General features: G+C 35.0%; 1 protein-coding gene across 1 annotated transcript in view; it reads right to left on the bottom strand.

The window, feature by feature from the left end:
* The window catches only part of SYT10 (synaptotagmin 10), a 99,106-nt gene that overhangs the window by 24,341 nt on the left and 57,221 nt on the right, over nucleotides 1-17,544 (bottom strand). The window lies entirely within an intron of this gene.

Raw genomic sequence — 17,544 nt, 5'->3', positions numbered from 1 at the left:
ATTTTTTCAAAGTTGTTTTTCTCTACAATTTTTTTTAATAAATTGATCTCCTAGCTTTCTTTACTTCACTCTTTATCAGTTCAAAGAGGTCTTTTCAGTTTTATCTCAATTTGTTCATTTTATAACTTTCTATGGTTTAATACTATTCTATTGTATTCATTTGTCCACAGTCCCCACTTGAAGATTATTCCCTTAGTTTTCAATTTGGGGTTATCACAATAAGAGCTGCTATAAATATTTGGGCAGATATAGGTCCTCTTCTTCTTTTTGATATTTGGGGGAGGGGTATAAGTCTTGTATAGTATACTAGGTCTATACTTGTATGGTATACTAGGTCTAAGAGTATGCACAGTTTACTGACTTTTAGAACACAGTTCTAAAGAATGTGTGGACCAATTCAAAGATCTACCAATGATGCATTAGTGTGCCTGTTTTTCCAACATTTGTTATTTTCCTCTTTTCTCATCTTGACCAGACTGATGGGTATGAAGTAGAAACTCAAAGTTGCTTTAATTTGCATTTTGTTAAATATTAGTTATTTTTATATTGTTGTTGACAGCTTATATTAATTCCTTTGAAAACTACCTGTTCATATACTTTGGCCCATTATCTATTGGGCAATGATTCTTAGTTTTATATATATTTAAATTATACATGCTTAGTTTTCTACATTTAAATTGCATACCTTGGAAATGAGACCTTTATCAGTAAAACTTGCTGCAAAGATTTTTGCTAGTTAACTAGTTCCCTTCTAATTTTAAGTACATTAGATTAGTTTATGCAAGAAAGTTATATATAATCAAAATTGTCTATTTTATCTTGTTTTATGTTCTCTATCAATTGTTTAGTCAAGAACTCTTCCAAAGTAGGTGAAAGTCTTACTAAATTCTTTTTTATGTTACAAATATGGTACTGATATTTAAACTGGGAAGAGTCAAAACAGAGAAAGAAAATTATAGACCAATTTCCCCAATGAACATAGTTGCAAAAGTTTTAAATAAAATATTAGCAAAACAATTGTAGCAACTTTTTATCATGAGAATAATACACTATGACCAGGTAGGATTTATACCAGGAATGCAGTACTGGTTCAATATTAAGAAAACTATCAGCATAATTGATCATATCAACAACAAAACTAACAGAAACCATATGATTATTTCAATAGATGCAGAAAAATCTTTTTGACAAAATACAACACCCATTCCTATTAAAGAGCGTAGGAATACATGGAGTCTTTCTTAAAATGATAAGTAGCATCTACCTAAAATCATCAGCAAGCACTATATGTGGGGATAAGCTAGAAGCATTTCCAGTAAGATTGGGGATGAAACAAGGATGTCCATTATTACTGCTGTTATTCAATATGGTACTAGAAATGTTAGTGTTAGCTATAAGAGAAGAAAAATAAATTGAAGGAATTAGAATAGGCAAAAGAAGAATCACTTTTTGCAGATGATATGATGATATACTTAGAGAATTCTAGAGAATCAAGTAAAAAACTACTTGAAATAATGAACAACTTTAGCAAAGTTGCAGGACATAAAATAAACCCACATAAATCATTGGCATTTCTATATTTTACTAACAAAACCTAATAGCAAAAGATAAAAAGAGAAATTCCATTTAAAATTATTATAGACATCATAGAATATTTGGGAGTCTACCTGCCAAAATAAACCCAGGAACTATATGAACACAATTACAAAATGCTTTTCACACAAATAAAGTCAGATCTAAATAATTGGAAGAACAGTTACTTATGGATAGGCAGAGTTAATACAATAAAAATAATTCTACCTAAATTAATTTACTTATTCAGTGCCATACTAATCAAACTACCAAAAAATATTTGAAAGAACCAGAAAAAATAATAACAAAATTTATCTGGAAGAGCAAAAGGTCTAGAATACCAAGGGAATTAAGGAAAAGAAATACTAGGGAAGGTGGCCTAACCATACCAGATCATAAATTGTATTATAAAGCTGCAATGATCAAAACTACTTGGTACTGGCTAAGAAATAGAGTGGCGGATCAGTGGAATAGGTTAGGTACACAAGATACAGTAGTCAATGACTATACTAATTTAATGTTTGATAAACCCAAAGACTCCAACTTCTGGGATACGAACTCACTACTTGACAAAACCTTCTGGGAAAACTGGAAGAGAGTAGGGCAGAAACTGGGCATAGACCAACATCTTACACCCTATACCAAGATAAAGTCAAAATGGGTACATGATTTAGATATAAAGGCTGATGTTATAAGCAAACTAGGAGATGAAGGAATAGTTTACCTTTTAGATCTATGGAGAAGGGAAGAATTTATGACCAAACAAGAGATAGAAAACATTATGAAATGCAAAATGGATAATTTTGATTATGTTAAATTGAAATGTTTTTGCACAAACAAAGCCAATGCAACCAAGATTAGGAGGGATGCAGAAAACTGGGAAAGAATTTTTACAGCCAGTGTCTCTGATAAAGGCCTTGTTTCTAAAATATATAGAGAACTGAGTCAAATTTGTAAGAATACAAGTCATTCCCCAATTGATAAAAGGTTAAACGGTCAAAGGAAGAAATTAAAACTGTCTATAGTCATATGAAAAAATGCTCTAAATCACAATTTATTAGAGAAATGCAAATGAAAACTACTCTGAGGTACCACATCAGAACTATCAGTTTGGCTAACATGACAAAAAATTACAAATGCTGGAGAACATGCGAGAAAATTGGAACACTAATGCATTGTTGGTGAAGTTGTGAACTGATCCAACCATTTTGGAGAGCAATTTGGAACTATGCCCAATGGGCTATAAAATGTGGATATCCTTTGATCCAGCAATACCACTTCTAGGTCTGTATCCCAAAGAGATCATAAAAATGAGAAAAGGACCCACAGGTACAAAAATATTTATGGCAGCTCTTTTTGTGGTGGCCAAGAATTGGAAATTGAGGGGATGCCCATCATTTGGGGAATGGCTGAACAAGTTGTGGTATATAAATATAATGGAATACTATTGTGCTTTAAGAAATGATGAGCAAGTGGACTTAAAAAAACCTGGAAAGACTTGAATGAACTAATGATGAGTGGAGTGAGCAGAACCAGGAGAACATTGTACACAGTAATAGCCACAATGTGCAATGATTAACTTTGGTAGACTTATCTCTTCTTAGCAATGCAAGGGTCTAAGACAACTCTAAAAGACTCATGATGAAAAATATTCAGGTCACACAGCAGAATGTTTCTATTCTCAAAATCATTTCACAGAAGTTGGCAAAGACATTTGGAGAGCGGCAAACTATCTTTTATACCCTGAGTATCCATTTTGTGTGGTTGTACCAAAGGCCTACTAACTTTTGTGCATCAAAATATGAAGCATGTAATCAAAGAAGAGTGGAGGAAGACATGATAATGAAAATAGTTATAACACTTAGCTTGCTCCTAATTTTTCTCTTATTATCTAACAATGGTACCTGAGCTGATCTTTGCCAGAGCTATAATGTGGCACAACCTGTAAGAGTGAAGGATACTACTCGTTCATGCCCAACATGGGGATCTTCTATGCATATAGATTGATTTATATGCTTAAATACTGTAGTACAGTGGGCATATATTCAGGATGTATTGAAGTCCATCCCTCCATGAAAGCAGATAATGATACAGTCAGAAAGACTAAGGATATTCATTTATAGATTTGGAGCCCCTCTATCTATCCAAGAGAAAGAGCTACATATGTTACAGAATGAAATGTAAAATGGAATCTGCAAAGTATTGCAGGTCCAATAACAATTTCACTCTAAAACTGCAAGAACAAAATAGAATAAAATGGATTTTAAAAATTAAGTTAGCTAACAATCATGATAAAACTGAACTTAATCAACCAAATGTTTTGGCCATGGGCCTTATGTATAGAAACACTATCACCAAGAGGAAAACTGGCCTTATTGCACATATTAAGGAGGAGTCTTGAATTATTTTTAAGGCAGTAATGAAGTCTATAATATAGAGATATGATCTGCCTTGCCCAAAGAATCAGAGGAACCTTGCCATCTCATTTAGCCCAGTGATTCAGTCCATGTTAAAGCCTATCAGTAAGACCTCCCTATAATCTCACTGTAAAGGTTTATACCATGTTCTCCTCACTACCATCATCGTAGTAAAGTACATTTTGTGAATGAATTTGTGATTCATATTACATACATGCTTCCATTCCTGAGGAGTATAAATGAACCTTGGGACCTTTGATAACAATTTTGTCCCTTTCAAAAAACCTAACCCTGACCAACTGATGGGCTATGTGTATGGACCCTCCAGTGAGGATGGGAGAAATAGTGCTTTATTCTATTCCTTTGAACATTATATACATTAGACAGTTTACATGTCCTAGTTAGCAAAAGTAGGTCTTTGTCTGCTGCATCTTTCCATGGGCAACCTCACAGATCCTTTGTAGTTACATGCAAATAAACAGTTGATAGGTTATGTGAAGACTCCAAACAAGGAAAGGATTTGTTCAGTTGGTTGGGTAACTGATTAGTTCTCAAGAGCTTGGAGGCTTCTTAATATCCCTTATCTGTGTTATTATCCTAATCTATGGGAGTTATGCTTGGCCATAGCTCTCTAGTTACTAAACAACTACTTATTTGTCCCCTACACAGCAAAAGAAAATCTATTTCAAGGGTTTTTGACCTCTATAAGGACATTCTTAGCATCTAAGGGAAGTTAGCATATACTGATAGAATGTGAAGAAGTCCCTGACATCTGGGATTATTTCCTTTTCAATAAAGACCTGGATATACATCTTATTTGACTGTGATTCTGAAATGTTGACATTACTACAAAGGTCTCTAGGTAGACTAGGTATTGCTAAGCTGAAGAAATTAAATTAAAATGCTTCCAAAAAAAAAGAATGATGTCTCTAAGAAGAATGATAGATAGACACCTCCTCAATTCCTACTACTTGTTCCTAGAATGTTCCAGTCACAGTTTGGTTATTGTGGTAAGCTTCAACCATTTCCTTGATTGTACTTCCTTCTCCCAGGAATTATATTTGTATCCCAACTTTGTACCATCCTCAATTTAGTTGTGAGAGTATAAATTGGTCAATCATGCTCAGATCAGATGAAGAACATTGCTATGACATGGTTACCATATGACACCATTACAGAGGTAGAAAAAAATAATAATGAAATTAATATGGAGAAACAAAAGGTCAAGAATCTCAATAGGAGAAATGAAAAAAGAAGAAAGAAGTCTAAAAGTAAGCAGAAAGGTCAGTCAATAGAACAGATCAGCTACACAACATACAGAAGCAAAATAAAATGGTAGTGTAGTGTTTGATAAACATAAAGACCATGCTACTTGGTTCAAGACTTAGCATTAGACAACAAATGCTGGGAAAACTGGAATGAAGACTAATAGAAGTTAGGCTTAGACTAACATATCTCACCATATACCATAGAAGCACCAAATGATAGCTATAAAAGCTCACGTTATAAACAAATTAGAGGAGAAAGTAAGTTATGGAAAGAGTTCATGACCAATGAAGAGATAGAGATGATCATAAAAGATAAAAGGGACAATTTTTATTATGAAAATTAAAAAGTTTTAGCACAAATAAATCAATGCAATCCTAATTAGAAGAATTACTAACTGGATAATTTCAGAAAGTTTCACTGATAAAAGTCTCATATCAAATATAGCTAAGGAATTGATTTCATTTTCTCCCTTATTTAATTAACTTTGCCTAATTCTAAATTTTAAAAAATAACAAAAAAAGAGGATTTCTATATAGAAAAGAACACAAAACAAGAGTATATATGAATCTATGAATGGGTTTTTTAGTATATAATAAAACCAACCCATTGTTTTCAAAACTTTCTAGCTATTTTGTGCTTCATTCTGACTTGTATCATATACTCCTTTGTGCACTTTTTAAAAACGTTTGCATCTTTTCCTCCTCATTTTCCTCCTCCTCATTCTCCTCCCATCATCATTGTTATCCTGTCTATCACTTTAACCTGGATCCCAATTAAGAACAGAGAGAGAGGGAAAAGCCCCTTTGTAACAAAGCAAAATCAATCCCCAAGTGTCCATGTCCTTTCATACCTGGAGAATTATCAATACATTTTTAAAATTTTCACTTTGTCCTCTGGTTCTAATAGGTGAACAGTTTTCATCTATGATTTCATGAAAGATTGTGTCCATGCTTTTGAAAAAAAAAACCCACAGCTTTAGTGATTCTTGTGAGTTTCAGATTATTTCTCTTTGATCTATTTTACAGGATGGTGGTTTTTTTTAGAGGAGATACCTCATATTTTCTTCTATTTATTTCTATCTTATGGAGCTTTTGATATAAAACTGACAATTCAATTAGTTTTAATTTTCAGGAAGTCTGTTGTTTGGATAAGATTGACCATTTCTTTAATTCACCTTGAAATATTTTGCTCCTGAGATTTCATTCCATTTTTTTATCTCTTGATTCATTTCTACCTGGAGTCTCTGTGAAAAATCTGATTTTTCTTTTGAACCTTTGCTTGCAGGTATTATGTAATTATTCTGTCCTTCAAGGTTGTTTATTTTTTGCATATCTGGATCTGTTGCAATATACCTAATGTTTATTCATCTTTCTATCTCGAGTAACTGAACTGGTGATATGAGCCCATACCAAGCTCAGTCCCCTTGCTGGAATTGTAGGCTCCTTTCTAAGTCTTAACTTGTGTAACAATGATTCTTAAACTGACCTCCATCTCCCAGGATAAGGGCTATCTATGTCTTTGAAGTTCAGCATGCTATTTTGAAATTTATTTTTCATATTTTATTTTTTAAAGGCCATCTAACTTAGTCCCTTTCTTTTCCTTCTTTTTTTTAAACATTTTTATTTAAAGGGTTGAGTTCCAAATTCTATCCCACCCTTCTTCCCTACCCTTCTCCCCTACCCTTCTCCCTTCCTGAGATGGTAGGCAGATATAGGTTATACATGTGCAATTAAATATAACTTTTCCATATTAGTCATTTTGTACAAGAAGACTCAAATAAAAGAAAAAAATGAAAGGAAATGAAAAATAGTCTGTATTTAAATAATATCAGTTCTTTCTCTGGAGGTAGATAGCATGCTTCATTATTAGTCTTTTGGGATTGTCTTAGATCATTGTAATGCTGAAAATAGCTAAGTCATTCACAGTTCTTCATCCAACAGTATTACTCTTACTGTGTACAATGTTCTTGCTCTGTTTGCTTCAGTATGCATCACTTCATGTTAAGTCTTTCTAGGTTTTTCTGAAATCATCCTGCTTGTCATTTCTTGTAGCACAATAATATTCCACTACAATCATATATACCATAGCTCCTTTAGCCATTCCCCAATTGATGGGCATCCCTTTGATTTCTAATTCTTAGCAACCACAAAAAGAGCTGATATAAATATTTTTGCACAAATAGCTCTTTTCTCCCTTTTTTGGATGTCTTTGGGATATAGACCTAGCACTGGTATTGCTGGATTGCATTTTTTTTTGGCAAGGCAATCAGAGTTAAGTTACTTACTCAGGGTCACACAGCTAGTAACTGAAAAGTGTCTGAGGCCAGATTTGAAAGCAGATTCTCCTGACTTCAGGGCCGGTGTTCTATCCATTGTGCCACCAAGCTGTATATATATATATATATATATATATTTTGGCAAGGCAATCAGGGTTAAGTGACTTGCCCAGGGCCATGCTATTTTTTTCAATGTGAATATATAGGTAATTTATTGAACACTCGAACTTCATTAAGACATGTGCAAAATGGCAATTTTACTGGGTTTACCCCAACCTAGTTTATGATTGTTTGCTGAGGCTTAGCAATAGGGTCCAGTTCACACTTAGCACTGATTAAATACTTTATTGAATAAATACAGTACCAAATAAAATGCATTCAAATGCTTTCTTGAAAAAAAATTAGTGCATTTGAAAAGCTTTTCCTATTCAATCTATTGGCTAACACAATATAGGCAGACAAGCCAGTTTAACATAATTGGCTGATTTTATACATCATTTATATCATTTAGTCCACAAGTAAATCATTAAACAATAGAGAACATCTAATAAAACCATTTCTACAGGACTAGGAAATAAATTTCCAAAAAAGAAAGATTTTTATAGACTTTATATCTTTTATTTAAGCCCCAGGTCCTTTTTATTTTATTTTATTTTTATTTTTTAATAGTATTTGACTTTCTCCCCCTCCCCCAATTACATATCAAGAAAAGTTTTAGCATTTATTTTTACAAGATTTTGAGTTCCAAATTTTTCTCCTTTCCTCTCCTCCTCTTTTCTGAAAAAGGTGGGCAGTTTCATATAGTTTACACATGTACTATCATATAAAACGTACTTCCATATTAGTCACAGTTGTAGAATAAAAAACAGATCAAAAGGAAAAAAATCACTAGAAAGAATAAAGCAAGCGAAAAAGATATGCTGTGATCTGCATTCAGAGTCCATCAGTTCTTTATCTGGAGGTGGATAGTATTTTCCTTTGTGAGTCCTTTGTACTTGTCTTGGATCACTGTGTTGCTGAGAAAATCACACAATGTTGCTGATACTGTATACAATGTTTTCCTGGTTCTGCTCAGTTCACTTTGCATCAGTTGGTATGTCTTTCCAGGTTTTTTTTCTGAAATCTGCCTGTTCATCATTTCTTATTGCACAATAGTATTCCATTACATTCATATACCACTTCTTGTTCAGCCCTTGATGGGCATTCCCTCAGTTTCCAATATTTTGCCACATGAAAGGGCCTGCTATAAATATTTTTGCACATGTAGGTCATTTTCCCTTTTTTTATGATCTCTTTGGGATACAGACCTAGTAGTGGTTAGGGTATGCACAGTTTGGTTGCCCTTTGGGCTTAGTTCCAAATTGCTCTCCAGAACGGTTGGATCAGTTCAAAACTCCACCAACAGTGCATTAGTGTTCCAATTTCCCCACACCCTCTCCACATTTATCATTTTCTTTTTTTGTCATATTTGCCAATCTGATGGATATGAGGTTATTTTGATTTGCATATCTCTAATCAAAAGTGATTTAGAGCACTTCTTAATATGCCCATTTGAGCATATGCCTTTATATGCTCCCAGGGGCAATTAGTGCCTGGAGGAGTGAGTTTGGAGGACATTTTGAGTCAAATGGGGAAGGAAAGTGACCAGAGGGAGGGTGTGTGGCTGTATATTCAAGGATGTGGGAAGTGTTATTGGGGGAGGAGACACAAAGGAAAATTAGACTTGTTTTAATTTGCATTTCTCCAATCCATATCGTGAGCTATATATAGCTTTGATTACTTCATCTGAGAACTGGTTATATCTTTTGATCATTTACCAATTGGGGAATGGCTCTTATTTTTATAAATTTGACTCCATTCTATATGTGTTTGTGAAATTAGGCCTTTATAAGAGGAACTTGCTTCAAAATTTTTTTCACAGTGACTATTACTAACTGTATTTCCCTCCATCCTACTCCCTCAACCCTGTTTATTATATTCTCTCTCTCCTTTCACCCTATCCCTCCTCAAAAGCATTTGGTTTCTGACCACCTCCTCCCCAAATCTGTCTTCCCTTCTGTCACGTTCTTTTCTTATTCCCTTTCCTTACTACTTTCCAGTAGGGTAAGATAGATTTCTATACCCAATTGTGTGTACATATTATTCCCTCTTTGAGCCAATTCTGGTGAGAGTAAGGTTCACTCACTCCCTTTCACCTCCTCCTTCTTCCCCTCCACTGCTGTAAAAGCTTTTTCTTGCCTCCTTTAATGTGAGATAATTCACCCCATTCTACCTCTCCCTTTCTCTTTCTCCCAGTACATTTCTCTCTCACCCCTTAATTTTATTTTTTAGATGTTATTCCTTCATATTCAACTCCCACCTGTGCCCTCTGTCTATATATGCTCGTAACTACACTAATAATAAGAAAGATCTTATGAGTTACAAACATCATCTTCCCATGTAGAATGTAAACAGTTTAACATTATTAAGTCGCTTATGATTTCTCCTTTCTGTTTATCTTTTTATGCTTCTCTTGAGTCTTGTATTTGAAAGTTGAATTTTCTATTCAGCTTTGGTTTTTTCATCAAGAATACTTGAAAGTCCTCTATTTCGCTGATTATCCATTTTTTCCCCTGAAGGATTATACTTAGTTTTGCTGGGTAGGTGATTCTTGGCTGTAATCCTATCTCCTTTGACCTCCAGAATACTATATCCCAAGCCCTCCAGTCTCTTAATGTAGAAGCTGCTAAATCTTGTGTTGTCCTGATTGTATTTCCATAATACTTGAATTGTTTCTTTCTGGGTGCTTGTAATATTTTCTCTTTGACCTGGGAACTCTGCATTTGGGCTACAATATTTTCCTTTGGGGATCTCTTTCAGGAGGTGATCAGTGGATTTTTTCCATTTTCTATTTTACCCTCTGGTTCTAGAATATCAAGACAGTTTTCCTTGATCATTTCCTGAAAGATGATGTCTAGGCTCTTTTTTTAATCATGGCTTTCAGATAATTTTTAAATTATTTCTCCTGGATCTATTTTCCAGGTCAGTTGTTTTCCCAATGAGATATTTCACATTGTCTTCTATTTTTTTCATTCTTTTGGTTTTGTTTTACAGTGTCTTGATTTCTCATAAAGTCACTAGCTTCCATTTGCTCCATTCTAATTTTTTAGGAAGTATTTTCTTCAGTGAGCTTTTGGACTTCCTTTTCCATTTGCCCAATTCTGCTTTTGAAGACATGCTTCTCCTCATTGGCTTTTTGGACCTCTTTTGCCATTTGGGTTAGTCTATTTTTAAGGTGTTATTTTCTTCAGTATTTTTTGGGTCTCCTTTAGCAAGCTGTTGACTTGTTTTTCATGATTTTCTTGCATCACTCTCATTTCTCTTCCCAGTTTTTCCTCTACTTCTCTTACTTGCTTCTCAAAATCCTTTTGGAGCTCTTCCATGGACTGGGACTGATTCATATTTTTTCTTGGAGGCTTTGGATGTAGGAGCTTTGACTTTGTTATCTTCTTCTGAGTGTGTTTTGATCTTCCTTGTCACCATAAGAACTTTCTATAGTCAGAGTTTTTTTCTGTTGTTTGCTCATTTTCCCACCCTATTACTTGACTTTTAACTGTTTGTTAAAGTAGGGCTCTGCTTCCAGGGTGGAGGGTGCACTGTCCCAATCTTCAAGGGTTTTGTTCGGCTGTTTTCAGAGATGCTTCTAGGGACCTGCAAGTTTTCAGTTCTTCCAAGGTGGTATGATCTATGGAGAGATGTTTACTCTTCTGCTGGCCTGTGCTTTGGTCTGTGAGTGACCACAAGCACTCTTTTCTGCTCTGAAACTGAGCAGAGTCTCCTCTCCACTGCTGCCACAAGCTCTGCCATGCTAGTGCTTCTCCTCACTCCAGGACTGCCATCCAGGACTGCAACCCTCATTCAAGTATGGACAAAGAAACAGAGTACTGCCTCAATGCTAGCAAAGAGGCCCCTGTAATCTCCTTCTGACCAGCCCTTACCATCTCTGGGCTGAGAGCTCTGGAAATAGCTGCTGCCACTGCCACTGCTGATTTTGTCACTCCCCAGATCTGCTCCTGGTTTGCTGTGACTGGGGCTGTGCTGGTGTGGCCTGCACTGGATTGGGTTCCACTCACACCCTGGTGTGATAGACCCCTCCTGCTAATCTTCTAAGTTGTTTTTGGCATCTGTGGGCTGAGATATCTGGAAATTGCCACTGCTGCCAGTGATTCAGTTGTCCTGAGACCTGCTCTGGGTTTGCTGGGGCCTGATCTGTGCTGACATGACCTGCCCCATATAATAGACCTTTTCTGCTGATTTTTCAAGTTGTTTTGGGCTGTAAATTTTTTTACTCCATCTTTTTATGGGTTCTACTGTTCTAGAATTTGTTTAGAGACATTTTTTAAAGGTATTTGGTGGAGTTTGGGGGAGAATTCAGGGCATTCCCTGCCTTTACTCCGCATCTTGGTTCTGCCCCTCACAAGTTTTGATTCAAGGAGGAATGCAGACAATAGAGAAGGATTAGATAGGTATAGAGGCCATGAACAAGAAAATGAGTAAATCCTCTCAGGAAAAGTATGCAAAAAAAATTAAAATAAAAAAATTAATTAAAAGAACTAATTGAAGGGGAGGAAAGGAAGGTAGAACCTACTTGACTGAGAAGAAAAAAAGGGGAAGGATTAAATAAAAAGATAAAAGCAGGAAAGAGAAAAGGAATTATGAAGCAAAACATCAAAGGGAAAGGAGTAACAAATGGGAGCTGGGAGAGCTCAGTGGTGAGGAGAAAAAAGCCATTGGTAATAGAGCCATCATAAAAAAGTATAAGCTAAAGTAACTAAAGAGATATAGTACTATATTTGGAAAGTAAGAGGGGAGAAATCATAACTTAAAAATAATGTTAGAGACAGATAGAGGAAAATATAAACATAACTCATAACTTTAAATGCAGATGATAAAATAATCCAACAAAAATGAAAAAGAGTGACAGATTGGATAAGAAAACAAAACCTTATAATCTGTTGCTTATAAGAAACACATTTTAAAAGCAAGGATATATACAGAATAAAACTAGGGGATTGGAAAAATATCATTAATAAAAAAGCAGGAGCTGCAATCATGCTATCACAGAAAGCAAAAGTAAAAAAAGAGAAATAAACAAGGAAATTATATTATGTTGAAAGGAACCAGATAACAGACCAATAATAATACTAAACTTACACACTCCAAATGCCATAGCATCCAAATTCATAAATGAAACATGAGCTGAAGTATAAGACAATAACACATGACACTTCAATGTCCTTTGCTCAGTTATGGATAAGTCTAACAGAAAGATAAACATAAAGGTAAATATGCATCTGAACAAACTGCTAAGGAAACCAGAACTAAAAGACTTACAGCATCTTCTACAGAATATTTATTTCCCAACACCGCATGGAACTTTTACAAAAATTGACCATGAATTAGGGCACAGAAACACTTAAAACAAATGTGAAAAGGTAGAAATAGTAACTACATTCCTCACACCATAATGCTATTAAAAATAGTTAATTTGTTCAGGGGACACAAAGTCTTCTAAATGGAAACTTAAGAATATAATCCTACATAATAAGCAGGTCAAAGAACAAATCATGGAAGTAATTAGTATTTATGTAAAAGAAAATTATAATAATGAAACAACATATTATAATTTCTGCAACATGGTTAAATCAGTTCTCAGGTGAAAAATCATATCCCTACAAATATACATTAGTAAAACAGAAAAAGAGATTTAATGAATTGAATGTACTTTTAAAAATTAGAGAGCCACCAAATAAATAATCTTTTATAAAGGACATAAAAGGAGATATTAAAAACAGGAAGAGAAATAGATAAACAGGAAACAAAAAATCTCATAGAAATGATAGGAAAACTAAAATCTGGGTTTTAAAATAGATTAAGAAAATTGATAAATCTCTAGGTAATCTACTTTACAATAAGAAGACAGAAGAGCAAATCAGTAAAATACCAAATGAGCAAGGTTCAACCACAACAAAACCAAGAGAAATGGAAGGAATATTCAGAACATATTATGCAATTACATGCTAACAAAATCAAGAACACAAACATATAAAAATATAAAATATCCAAACTGACAGAAGACCAGACAGAGATATTAAATAACACAATAACAGAAAAGGACATAGAACTAGTTTTAAAAGAACTTACCAAAAGAAAAAAAATCCTGGATTTTTTTAATGGAACTAAATTATAAAATTGGAGGGTGCATCAAAAAGAGGAAGGAAGAGGATAAAGAGGATTGTGTGATGTGCCTTTGTCAAGTCTAAGGTTAGCACTTAAGCTGAAAGTTACTCCTCTTGGCTCTCAGGAAGAAAAGAGGTTATAGGAAAGCAGGAACAGAGGCAAGAAGAGGATGGATAAATTCAGGTGAAGAAGGGGGTGACTGTTTATTCTCAAAAAATAAAGAAAGTACCCTATCAAAATCCTTTTGTGAGACAAATATAGTCCTAATACCTAAACCAGTGAAGGATAAAACACAGAAGGAAAACTGTGAGCCAAATTCATTAGTGAATATTCATTTTAAAAATGTAAACAAAATCCTTTCTAAAAGACTACAGCAATTTATCCAAAAAATCATTCATTATGGATGAATGTTGGATTTATGCCAAGGGTGGAAGGATGATCCAATGTTAGGAAAACAATCAAGATAGCTAATTATATTAAAACATTCCAAACCACATGATTATCGCATAGGCACACAGAGATCTCTTTTAATATCATAAAAAGCATCTAAAACAAGAAAAGCAGTCAACATATGTAATAAGGTTACATTAGAATCTTTTCCAAAAAATCTGAAAGTAAAGCAAGGACACCCATTCTCCACATTATTTGACATAATTCTAGAAATGCTAGCAACAGCAATAAGACAAGAAAGAAATTAAAGGCACAAAGATAAGTAAAGAAGACATAAAACTATCCTTATTTGGTGATGATATGATGGTACACTTGGAAAATCCTAGAGAATCAGCAAATATACTAACTAAGACAATCATCAGCAAAGTTGTAGGTGACAAAATAAGCCCTCAAAAATCAACTACATTTCTACATAACAATAACAAAAGCCAAGAAATGAAAATAGAAAGGGAAATTCCATTCTAAACAACTACAAAATGCACAAAATATCTGGGAAGAAATCTACTAACGGACATAAAAGACATAAATTGATTCAATTGATACAAAGTGCTCCTTAAAGAAATAAAGAACTTAAATAGCTGGAGGAATACTCAATGCTTATGCTATGTCAATCAAATTACCAAGGGATACTTTATAGAACTTGACAATATAATAACAAAATTCACTTGGAAAAACAAAAGATCTATAATATCAAGGGAAATGAGAGAAAAGGGTAGGGACAAAGGGGGAACAACACTTTCAAACCTCAAGGTATATTATAAAGCAGTAGTCATTAAAACCATGTAGTATTAGTTTTAAAAATAGAGGAATAAATTAATGGCACAGACTAAACAAAGAAACATAAGGAACAATGCATCTTCCTTAGTAGAGACTAAATCATAAAATGAAATGGTAAACAGAGAAAAAGAGAAATGGTAAACAGAGATAAAGACAGAGAGTAATGGTAGAGTTTTACAAAAGAAATCTTTGGACTTCCGCTTCCGGGAGCCAACAGGGCGAAGTAAAAAGTAAGTCGCTCTTACCCTCCATTATTAACCTCTGAAAGCTCAGAAAATATCATCCCAGGGAAAATCCTGGAACAGATGAACCAGAAGAAGGATGGGGTGCAGCAGTCCAGTAGCCCAGGTAGCTTGAAGGATTAACGGGAAAGGCCCCTCTTGCCCTGGGAGAAGGGGAACAGTACAGAACAGGAGGCATCCCAGCAAGCTAGTGGAAAACCTCACCTCAGCATACCAGGAGGAGATCCTGAAACCCAGGTGGTGGAGCAGGCAAATACTAACACCCGGACCTCCAAGTGCCTCAGTGAGGGTGGGGGAGCCTGTGGAAACTAGCTTGGAAAACCACCAGATGCCTCGGCATTCTACAGCAACTGGGACTCCCAGTGCCTCAGCAAAACTAAGGGAAGCAGCACTCCAAGGGGCTGCAGGAGGATACACATCCTGCAACATCCATTGGCAAGGAGCTAAAGAAAGCAAAAGGAAGGAAAGGCCTGGATGAGTAGGAAATGTCCAGGAGCCACACTTCCCAATTCTATCTCTAGAGTTCCAGTGTTGTTGATTCCAGTCCAACACCAGGTAAACTGCCAGAACCCTACAGCCTCCAACTGACAGCATCAGAGGTCCCAGCACACAAAGCCAGTGACCAGGCCCTGGGCTCCCAACACAAGAAGCTTGGGTCAGTGCCCCCTGCTCCCCAGCAGGAGAGCTAACCTCTTTAAAGGCCAGGAAATAAGCAAACACCATGAGCAAAAAGAAATGTATGATAGATTCTTATTTTGGGAAGAGTGAAGATCAAGGCAGAAATTCTGAAGAGGACAACATTGTCAACAAACCCACATCTGGAACCTCACAAGGGAATATGAACTGGTCTAAAGCCCAAAAAGCCTTCTTAGAAGAGTTCAAGAAAGATTTGAAAAGCCAAATGAGAGAGATAGAAGAAAAAATGGGAAAAGAAATGAGAGGTATGCAAGAGAGAGTCAATAGCTTGGAAAAGGAAGGACAAAAATTAACTGTAGAAAACAAGTCCTTAAAAAATACAATTGGCCGACTGGAAAAAAGTACACTGAAGAAAACAAGTCCCTAAAAAATACAATTGGCCAAATGGGAAAGGGGGTACAAAATCTAAAAGAAGAAAACAATTTGTTAAAAATTAGAATTGGGCAAATGGAAGCTAATGACTTTTTGAGAGAGCAAGAATCAGTCAAACAGAAACAAAAGAATGAAAAAAATACCTCATTGGTAAAACAACTGACCTAGAAAATCAATCCAGGAGAGACGATTTAAAAATTATTGGTCTATCTGAAAATCACAATGATGTCCTAGAACCAGAGGTAAAATAGCCATAGAAAGAATCCACCAATAACCTCCTGAAAGAGATCCCAAAATGAAAACACCAAGGAATATAGTAGCCAAATTCCAAAATGAGCAGGTCAAAGAGAAAATACTGCAAGCAGCCAGAAAGAAACAACTTAAGTATCATGGAACCATAATCAGGTTACACAGGACCTTGCAGCTTCTACATTAAAAGACCATAGGGCATAGAATATGATATTCCATATGGCAAAGGATCTTGGATTACAACCAAGGATCAACTACCCAGTGAAAATGAGCATGATATTTCAGGGGAGGAGATGGATATTCAACGAAATAGGGGACTTCCAAACCTTCCTGGTAAAAAGACCAGAGCTCAACAGAAAATTTGACCTTGAAATACAAGACTCAAGAGAGACATAGAAAGGTAAATGGGACAGAAAGAAACAACATGTTATTAATAAACATAAACAATATGTTTATTAATAAATAATATATAAATAATAAATAGTATAAAATATAATAATAATAAACATAAATAATAAACAAACATAAAAATGTTTGCATCCCTACAAGGGAAGATGACACTTGTAACCCTTGAGAACTGTATTGTTATTACACCATGTTAAAGGGGTATACATAAAGGGGGTGGGTATAAGTTGACATTGATGTAATGATAAAAAAAAATCTAATCAAATGGATTAAATGGATCCAAGTAAGTGGATTAATCTGATCTAACTAAGAAAATGTACTGAGAAAAAAGGAAAAGAGGAGGCAGACAAGGGTAAATTACATTACAGGAAAAGGCACAAAAACCTATTACAGCAGAGGGAAAGAAGGGAGAGAGATGAGTATTGTTTGAACCTTACTCTCATCAGATTTGGCTCAAGAAGGGAATAATATAATCAGTTAGGTACTAATATTGATAGATTTAACCCTTCTCAGCAATACAAGGATCTAAGACATCTCCAAAGGCCTCATGATGGATAGCATTTTCCATCATGAGGCCTTTGGAGATGTCTTAGATCCTTGT

Source organism: Vombatus ursinus, unplaced genomic scaffold, assembly GCF_900497805.2.
Source record: "Vombatus ursinus unplaced genomic scaffold, bare-nosed wombat genome assembly UNPS02013950.1, whole genome shotgun sequence".
NCBI lineage: Eukaryota > Metazoa > Chordata > Mammalia > Diprotodontia > Vombatidae > Vombatus > Vombatus ursinus.
This window is presented reverse-complemented; position numbering and strand designations above follow the sequence as displayed.